Here is a 10,316-nt window from a genome sequence, read left to right as displayed (position 1 = left end):
TACCAGGCCTTCTTTTCTCCATTCTTTCAACTGCCTTGTTCCTTTTTGCTCATTAGTGTCCATACTTTGTTCCTTAATTCAAATCCTTGAAAATCAAGGATTTATAACAATTATTTGCACAAACTATGCATTTTAGGACACTAAATCTATGAAATAAAACCCTGAATAAGTCCAAATCGTGAACTGATTAGTATATAATATGATTTTATATATATATATATATATATATATATATATATATATATTCTCGAGCCATATAAGATCAATAAATTCAGTTCATAAATGACCATTATTTGTGATTTGAAAGAATGCATTTATGTTGGTTAGCGAAAAAAGAAAACATATAGGTATAACATATTTATATCTTTAGAAGTGCAAGTATCAATTAGAAACTATATCTTACAAGTTACAACGTCTCTTATTACCACTAACTCAGAACATGAATGTTGGTCCGAATTAGATTACAGAGAAAACAAAATTATTGAAATACATAATATATACACACATAAAAGCATATCCGAGCCATGGTCCCCCAATATCCGAGGGAAGAGTGTACGTGTGAGTGAGTCAACACATTGATGACACAAGTATTCTTTAGTTTCTCCAACTGTGCCTAAATAATCTTTTTATTCACCAGCATCATATTTCTTGGAGTAATTCATAATGGACTTTTTCTTGGAAAACTTGCTCTAGTTCTCGTAGAAACTCTTCAACTAATTATTGAGATGCTGAGCTCAATAAGTATTGAGGCAACGCTATTATGAAGTGTTACAACAGATCCAACAACACCAATTACCATCACTGGGGATGCTCCAGTTATAGTGACTGTCTCACATGTTTTCTCTTTTGGAGTCCTACAATTCAAAAGATTAAGATGTTAAGATCAATATTTAACATCAACACAGTAGTTACTGCCCTTAGGGTGAAGGGAAGTAGGATAACACCAGCAATCACAGTCTAAATGATAATATGTAAGCCAAAATATGAATACAGAACTCAAATTCTACAAATGAAAGAGGGATATTACTTGATATATGTTTTTCAGTTTCTCTCACAATGTGGGTCATTCCAGCGTTAAAACCCAAGAAGGCAGCTTGCAGGTTTTGCTTGTTATCCATAGACAATGGAAAAAGGAAAAAGGAAAAATCAAATCAAAATAGATCACGCAACCATTAACCTTTCTATTAAGGAGAAGTCACCTGGAATGTCAAACGAATTTAGAGGTATACTCACAATTATTCATATAGAAGAAAATAACGTCAAAACCCAATCTATCTTGTCTTTTTCTTTATACTAACACAAATGAAAATAAGAGAGGAAGATAACTCAATCAACTATTATTTTTTATGAACAGATGCATATATTTAGCTTCAGGAGAATCAAGTAGAGAGATGTGCATTACAAAATCTATGGGACTTGTCATTGAGATGACTCTGTTATATACATGTGTGTGAGCACAATTGTTTCTTATAAAATGATTTTCTTGCATCAAATAGTGTTCAACTCATGTTAGAAATAAGTAAGTAGAAGAAATGCCTACTGTTTGATGAATTTGATCGTGCATTCAAACACAAGAGATAAGCTATTAGATTTTTTATGGGACCAAAGCCTCAAACAGCACAACGTTTGCAGTCCAGTCTTTAGAAAATGCAAATCTCTTTCACCATAGAAAGAACACTCACCAATTAAATTTCCATCAACATATTTTTCTTGATCAATCTGCATTAAAATTAAACATTAGGATATTTTTCAGTTTCAAAATAGATATCTAAGTTACACGCAAATTCATAATTGTCTTTTCAGATATGTTGAAAAAGTTGATACCAGAAAAAAGATTATGTAATCAAGTAAAGTCAATTTTCACATAAAATCAAATGAGTAAGAGTACTCAAGAAATCTTAATATCTTACAAAATTAAATTAAAGATTTAGAAATTCACCTAGCTTATGTGCCGTAGTAGAGTGTACTCAGACCTTACCGTACTTTAGAGGTAGAGATATTTTTTCCAAAGAGATATCTTCTTATAAAAATATTTATTCGATTTAGAGTAGAAAATTTCCCAAATGTTTAGTTGAATGCTAGCAGTAAAATGTTTCCAAATAAAATAGGAGCAAGTATATAAAATTATAGGTGCTAACCATGTCAAACATCCGTCTCTCCGCAGCTGACGATATGAGAATACATGGCGTTGGGAATTTCTATTTTTTCTCTTACCTGCCGAGGATGGAAAAAAACCTGAAGAGTGCATAAGAGTATTCATAAAACACAATTCAGCTTATATAATGTTTTTACCAAACAATTCTAAATAGATGGATTTACTTAATAATGAATTGAAACTTTACTACTCTACTCTACTGGTCCAGCACGATAAGAAGTGCCAAAAGAACCGGCACTTCTTTGATTATCAAAATTATTTATGCTCAATCAAATAAAGTTCACATTTAAAATTCACAGATGCAAATAAATCAAACGGGAAGATGCCAGAAAAATAAGATTACTTTACTCTCAAAGATTCTAAGAGGAACGAAATTTCAAGAGTGGAATAGTATTGGAGTCCAATTCTCGTTTGGACACTGAAGGAACAACTGTAGAAATTTAAGATCAGCAAAGGGAGAGAAATGCTTGAAGATATACAACAATAAAGATTTTCAGTTATATTGATGCAAAAATATGTTAGAATAAGTGCTCAAGTTAATATTGAAGAATGCCTTCATAAGTAACACATGAGGACCAATTTAACCCTAAACTTACAAATAACACTACACGTGCTTTTAATGACTCTGTTCCTCCCTCCTTATTACTTGAAATTTCCCTGACGCCTTATTTTAATCGCTTCATGTACCTCATGGGATCGGTTTCTATCTTCTTTTTCTTTGCGAACAAAACGTTCTGTAACATAATAGTGGCGGCATAAACGTTGGTAAGTATCAGATGTCAAGAAAATTAAAAAGAATATCCATAAGAAATAATTAATAGTAATACCTTACACGGTTTACGGAAGACGATAATTGATGCAGTTTTTGTCATTCGCTCACTCATTCCATATAAAAGTAAGAAATCCTCCCTCCAAATTTGCTTTGCAATAGGTTATATATCTAACATACCTTGCTGGTAGATCTTGAGAGCTGAAAGGGATCAAGGTGAATATTGATGGATGAATCTAGTTCAAAAGCATTGTCTGAATGGTTTACATTTGACATAGTTATCGGTGGTGTTAGCTTAGTTTCTGTATAATTTTCAGTTAGATTGAAAATGCCATTTAACAAGGCGTCTTGGTTTACTTGGAGATTCTCAACCACTTTAGCATTTGTGAATTCATTTCCCTCGCACAAACCTATATTTTGCTAGGAGAGTCGATTTTGTTGTAGCATTCGTGGCAGGCCAAGATGCTCCCATATATGTCTTTGGTCGTGATACAAATAATCATGTTGCATCCCAAAAAGAAAAAAAGACAATAGAAAACTTCAAATAAGTTAACTTGAGGCATTTTTTTTCTAATGACAAGGGAAACTCACAACCGTTACCCTTCAAGTGTGCACACAGTAAAACCCCGCTCCTATGCAATTGCAGCCGCCCGATGACAAGGGAACCCCGCAACCGCTACCTTTCGGGTGCACACAGGGTAAAACTCCGCTCCTATACACCCGCAACTGCTACCCTTCTGGTGCGCACGGGGTAAAGTCACGCTCCTATGCAATATCTCGCAAACCATATAGGAGATGTAACCTGCACTAGGCAAACTTGGTGCGACGAGCTCGACCCATAAGACAAATCCCTTGCTTTTGCTGGCAAGGGGTTTCGAACTTGAGACCTCTAACATGTAAGTCCCAAGCTCAAACCACTGGGCCACCCCGGGGTAAGTTAACTGAGGCATATTATCAAACAACTTAGATGCACAATCAAATATAATTGATAATTTTTTTTTTTGTAAGATAGTCTAACTTATACAGTAATTAATGGCTATAAAAATTAAATTCATCAAAGAAACATAATGCATGTGCAAATCAAAGGTAAGGTGCATGTAGAAATCTTAGCTAGAAACTATGTAAAAAGTAGGAATTCAAGGTACACAAGTGAAGTTGTGTTTACTTTTAATGTTTGAATCACAAAAAGTCGAAGTGACCAGCAGCAAGCAAAAAGTGGAAGTATTTTCCTTTGTGTGCATCCTCTGGAGACAAAGTAAAGCCAAGTGAAACCAGGGTAATTTGGAGTGGAGAATTGGAAAAGAAATAGAAGCACTCAGAAATTGAAAAACTTACCCAAATAAATCTGAGAAATATACCACTGATAAGTCCATATTTTGGTGACACGCTCAAATCGCCCTGAGTTGGGTGACTGATTTTCATATGGGTAAAGTATGATTGATATTTATATTTGACCCATAAAAATATGGATAAAATATAAATTAGTCAAATTAGGTTAAGATTTTAACTTTATTTAATTAAAATTCGTGATATTACTAAAAATAGTGTATTCTTTCTTTTTATGTTATTCTATAGACTTACTATTTTTCTCTCTAATTGAAAAAGTAAAGTCTTTTGACCCTCAAAAAATATAGAATTTAAATTTATATTTCTTTTGTTAATTATAATTATATTTTATTTATTTATTTAATTTTATATTGGATAATCAATAATAGTGTGAAATAAACAAATCATGTAGTAGTATTGGCATTGCTTAAAGTGCATTAAGCATATTTTAGTCCTAAAATGCAAATATTCATTTACTTTGAAATTAAAAATATTTAGTTTTGTTATTACATAAGTTTATTTTATATTGAAAAGTTATAGAATTTTTATTTTATTGCTATGATACAATAAAACTAAATGAGACATGTATAACATTTTCTTCTAAAATAAATTAAAATATCTTCTCCATATTGAATTCATAAGTAAAATGCTATTTATTTATGAAAATATGGGTAAAATATGGGTAAACTAGTATTATACCCAATCCATGTATTACCCAACCCATTTTTACTCATATCAAATATGGGCGGGTTGAATGATTATCCAATTTATGTTTACCCATTTTTAACTCACCCACATTTGATCCAACCTGTCCATTTGTCATCACTACCACAAATTAATGTGAGAGAATTTAAGTGGAGAATTGTTGGAAATATTACATGTGGTTTGTCAAAATAAAAGAGTGCAGCGTGTATTTATCTAAAGGGAAAAGGGGCAAGAATACCCCTCAACTTTATTTTATTGATTGAGTTTACCCCTGCCGTTAAAAGTAAATTATTTTTATCCCTGTCGTCAATAAACTTAACAAATATACCCCTCCTTAGATGGAAAGCCCCAAATCAATAGAATTATTCGACTTGACTTAAATTACCCAATTTAATCCGACCCGACCCGACCCACTTAATAAAATAACCCATTTTTTTTACCAAGTCAATTTTATTTTCCTCACCACCACCACCAAAGCCACCACCCTCCTTGAGATATCCTTCACCACCACCTCTCCCACTACACTTCCTCCTCCGAGTCAGCAGCCAAGTAAATCTTGTTAACAATAATACCAGTACAAGCAGTTACAACTACTTTTAATCCAATAAAACTGATAATTAAACTGTAAAATTCCAAATAAATCAAAGAATGAAGAACTCTTATGAACAACAATCGCATTTGATACGTTGATGATCAACTTTGTCGGAGAAAAAGATAAATCCACCTTCACAACCCGATCAGAGTCAAGAACTTCCTAACCCTTGCAGATCTCAATTGAGGGATGCGAAGACTAAAGATTCAAAGCGAAATGTTGATACGAAACTTGGGCTGCAACCGTGCAACGGTTGAAAAAGAGTGTGAATCTGGGAAACCTTTTTTTCTTTGTGTGTGTTTTCGTGAAGTATTTAAGATTAGGTGAAAATGAAATAATAAATTGTTGACTTATGTGCATAATCCAATAACTGACTGAGAAGGCGTTCCCCTAAAGATCTGAACGAAGATCTGAAAGAAGAAAAAAAGTCATTTAAGCAGCGACATCCACGCAAATATATTCCTCGGAGCGTAAAAGTTGACGGCCTGAACCAGCTCCTCCATAGATTCACCGGTAAGAAAAGGATATTGACAAGATGCTAACGTGCACGTTTCATATGCTAACTTTTGCTGGGAAATCCAGAAGGGATTTGGGTTAGAGAGCAAGACTCTTCATAGGGTTGCTCACTTGGAGGAGCAAGAGTAGTGGGAGAGGTGGTGGTTTCGATTGCGGTGGTGAAGGAGATTTCGGAGAGGGGGATGGTGGGGAAAACAAAGCTGATTTGGTAAAAGAAATGAGTTATATTATCAAGTAGTCGGGTCGGATTAAAATTGGATAATTTAAGTCAAATCGAATAATTGTAATAAATTTGGGGCTTTCCATCCAAAGAGGGATATATTTATTGAATTTATTGACGACAAAGGTAAAAATAACTTGCTTTCAACAGCAGGAGTAAAATTAACCAATAAAATAAAGTTGAATGATATTTTTGACCTTTTCCTTTATCTAAATAAGATGACACCCAGATATGCAATACAATTCAAATAACATTTTGTACATCTGAATATTGCAGTGTTAGTCTCATATATATATATATATATATATATATATATATATATATCATAAAGTGTTCTTCCGGTTTCTTGGACTAAATATGCGATGATACGAACTTTTGTAATAACGTATTTCTACATTTTCTGGCCTTTTTTAACACAATTTTCTATAAAATATATTTTCTCTCTTTTTCAAGAGGAAAGTGAAACAATTAATATAATACAAATAACGGATGCACTTAAAATTAGCTTAAATATTTTTGTTGGATATGACTAATTAAATGGTAGGAGGAGTTACTTAGAAAAAAATGATAATTTATTATTTTTAGTATAAAGTTATGAGGAAAACAGATGAAGTTGAATTGGTTATTTAGTGGTTAGTGGGAGAACAAGTATGAAAGTAGGGGGGAAAAAGGAAAAAAACAAGATCATTTACTAGAAAGTCATTAACTTTACTTCATCACATAAAAGTCACTTAATTGATGATAATTATCTTAGAAAGTCACTCAACTAATATCATTTTAACAAATTCAAGTAAATTTTTTTTGGTGTGGACAATATTTACTAGAATGTCACTTGAATCGATTGAGTGACTTTATAGGTGAAACAATTATAGTTGAGAGGCTTAAGGGGTGAAATGTGACAATTGTAGAGCAAGTTTCTGTTACAAAATAAATTTAAATAATTATCATTATTGAGTTACCATTAGTTGATCGATTGAACGACTTTTCAAATAATTATCCTTACTTGAATAACTTTTATGTTATAAAATAAATACAAAATTGAACGACTTTTTAAGATAAAATTATTCGTTTTGTGACCTTTCGAAAAAATAAAGCAAGTAAATAATAATGGAGGAAGAGGAACAATGTAAAAGAGGAATCCTGTGAGAGATGAACAAGGAAACAAAGAAGAAAATTGAGAAAAAACATTTAATTGATTCTCTAATTAAGGACACTATATAATCATGCATATAGATGATAAGTTAAATTAACCATTGTAAAATTTCTAAAGCAAATTAATGAATCTGTTAAATAAAATTATTTAAATTAGGGGAAAATAATTTTATGATATGTAATTGTGCCTTTTAAAATACAATGAATAACCTCTATAATCTTAAAAATAGATTTATATAAAAACAATATAACATCAAAATTTTAGAAAATTTCTATTCTAATAAGTTTTAAAGAATAATATTCTAATTGCGCGAAGCACGGACACATTTACTAATATACTTAAAATATAACTCCTGAAAAATATATTTGATCATAAAATTGTAGAATTCAACTTATACTAGAATTTGTAAGAATTTGAAAAACAACAAAAATATGCTATTATTTCCATGCTTATTGTTAATTAATATCATCAGATATTTTGTAACTAAGTACATGAGAAATCATAGTTTGTAAGTGTTCAAATAACTCTCTCCTATCTACTTATGAAGAAAAAATATTTAGAGGAGAAAAAAAAAGGAATATCAAAATATTGTCAATTTTGCAATGGTGAAAGGGTGATACTATCCTAATATTAAAGAATATTGATATTTTTAGAGGAGAAATTCTAACGTTTCATGTGCTAAGTCTCGTGATTTTTAGAGTTGATATGACATTAGTTTTGTTGTTAAAAAGAATATGGAAACTAATTTATTCCACATACATAAATATCATATTTATTAATCTATCTATAGCTTCAAACATTACCTAGCTTATCCGTGATTAACAATTTCCAATCATATATTGACGAAGATATAATTGAATGATAATACATGTATTTTTTTTATACCAAATATACTAAAATATGGAGAGAGGCACACGGGATGGGGAGAGAGGCAAGTTAGATACTTATATTATATATATATCTCAGATATATATGAATTATCATAAATTCGCGTATATTTTTTTTATTTTAGATACATATGAACCCACATGTATCCCAAGATAAATATGTATCTAGAGACACAAAAATTTAAGGCATAATACATATATTGGATTCTAAACTTGGCTTCAAATTTAACTTTGACCTCCAACTTTCATAATGCATAAACAGACACTTTAACTATCCAACTTTTAAATAAATAAACACACGAGTCCCAAATGGCACAATACACGTAGGACACCACGTAAGACAAAAAATGACATATAGGACATGTGTGTCTATTTGTTCAACTTTATACAAGTTTAAGTGTTTATTTGTGCAAATCCAAAGTTGAAGGGCATAAATGTGCTTTGAAACCAAGTTAAAGAGCACATTTATGTATTATGCCAAAAAATAATAAGTTTTCTAAAAAATATCTTTTGAGCCTAATATACTCATACGAGGTGCTGGCTAAATGAGGCGGCACATTAGTTAATGTAACTCTAAATCCTAACTCAGTCTATATAAACGTCATTACGTTAGTTGAAAAAACAACTCTAAATCATTCAGATAACGTCGAGAGTTAGTTATTCAATAACACAAAATGAGTTTAGGCTAGGAAGTTCACCTAGTCAATATAGACTCCTGACCACTAATGATTCAAATCGAGATTTCTGCAGACGATACACTTTCGCCCAGGAGAATTATTGTAAGTTTCAAAATAAACATTTAATCGTTAAAATTGCAAGTTTAAAGTTGTTTATTGAAATGTGAAAAACATAGTTTAAACTCTTCCGGGATAGTATAAAGAAAATCTTTTGAAAACTTTTGGATGATTTAGAGTTGTCACCCTTCCAACATACTCAATGATGTAAGAAATGTTTTAACACAGCCAACTCGAAATAATTAAAGGAATTACATTGGATTAGTAAATTTAGACATTATATATTAGGCATAATACATGAATATGCCCTTTAACTTGGTTTCAAATTATATTTATGCCCTTCAACTTTGGATGTGCACAAATAGACACTTAAACTTGTATAAAGTTGAACTAATAGACACACCTGTCCTACATGTCATCCTACATGTCAATTTTTGTCCTACATGGTGTCCTATGTGTATATTTCCATGTAAGACTCATGTGTTTATTTATGGGTAAATCACATAAATATAATGTATAATAAAAATATTTACCATCTATGTCAACATAATTTTTCTAACTAAATATAATATTTTTTTTGGAGATACAAAGATTGTACCGTCTTCGCCACTTTCTCAGCGCTTTTTCCTCTTCTGTTTTTCTCTCTTCTCTTCTTCACCTCTTTTTCCTCTTCTTCTTTTCCCTCTTTTGCTTCTTCGTCTCTTTCTTTCTTTTTATTCTTCTGCTTCTTATTTCTTTATCTTTTTTTACTCTTCTATTTTTTTCGTCACTTTCTCTAATTTTATTCATCTTCCTTCTGTTTTTTTTTCTTCTTCTTTGAACTTCTCATCTAAAGAACCATCCTCAAATCAAGTTTTGCCCATATGACACTATTTTTTATTCAAAAATAAGATGAAAAGAGGAATAGAAAGATCAGAAATTTGTACAAAAATCACGTTTTTAAGCAGAAATTTCAAATCTTTAAAATTACTGACGCAAGAGTTCATCATTGATGGTCATTATAAAGCTTCAAATTTTAAATTCATTATTTGAATTTTACGAATTTGATGATTAATTTTTATAGGTAGTTCCTACAAATAATTGATAATGTCGTTTGGAGTTTATATGTCAATTTTAAGAGGATTTGTTTAAATTTATAATTGATTTTAGGATAAATATTAGCTTATAATTCGAAAAAAGTGAAGTTTCTGAAACTATATCTCAATTGTATTAAAGTTGTATTAGATATGTTTTATAATTGTATTAAAGTTGTATTAGAT

General features: G+C 31.0%; 1 long non-coding RNA gene across 6 annotated transcripts; it reads right to left on the bottom strand.

The window, feature by feature from the left end:
• Positions 1-346: 346 nt before the first annotated feature.
• LOC107013491 lies at positions 347-4,391 on the bottom strand. Of its 6 annotated transcripts, none has more exons than XR_003574524.1 (6): positions 4,260-4,391; positions 2,983-4,168; positions 2,752-2,889; positions 2,139-2,585; positions 1,028-1,719; positions 347-854 (listed from the first exon to the last, which is right to left on the bottom strand). It is a non-coding gene; the product is annotated as an uncharacterized LOC107013491 (long non-coding RNA). The 6 variants fall into 6 exon arrangements; XR_003574541.1 differs by having other exon boundaries at positions 2,139-2,235; XR_003574522.1 differs by having other exon boundaries at positions 2,139-2,889; positions 2,983-3,865; positions 4,090-4,168.
• Positions 4,392-10,316: the final 5,925 nt, after the last annotated feature.

Source organism: Solanum pennellii, chromosome 1, assembly GCF_001406875.1.
Source record: "Solanum pennellii chromosome 1, SPENNV200".
In the NCBI taxonomy this organism is placed as follows: Eukaryota; Viridiplantae; Streptophyta; class Magnoliopsida; order Solanales; family Solanaceae; genus Solanum; species Solanum pennellii.
The sequence above is the reverse complement of the archived record's forward strand: the minus strand, read 5'-3'. Positions and strand labels throughout refer to the sequence as shown.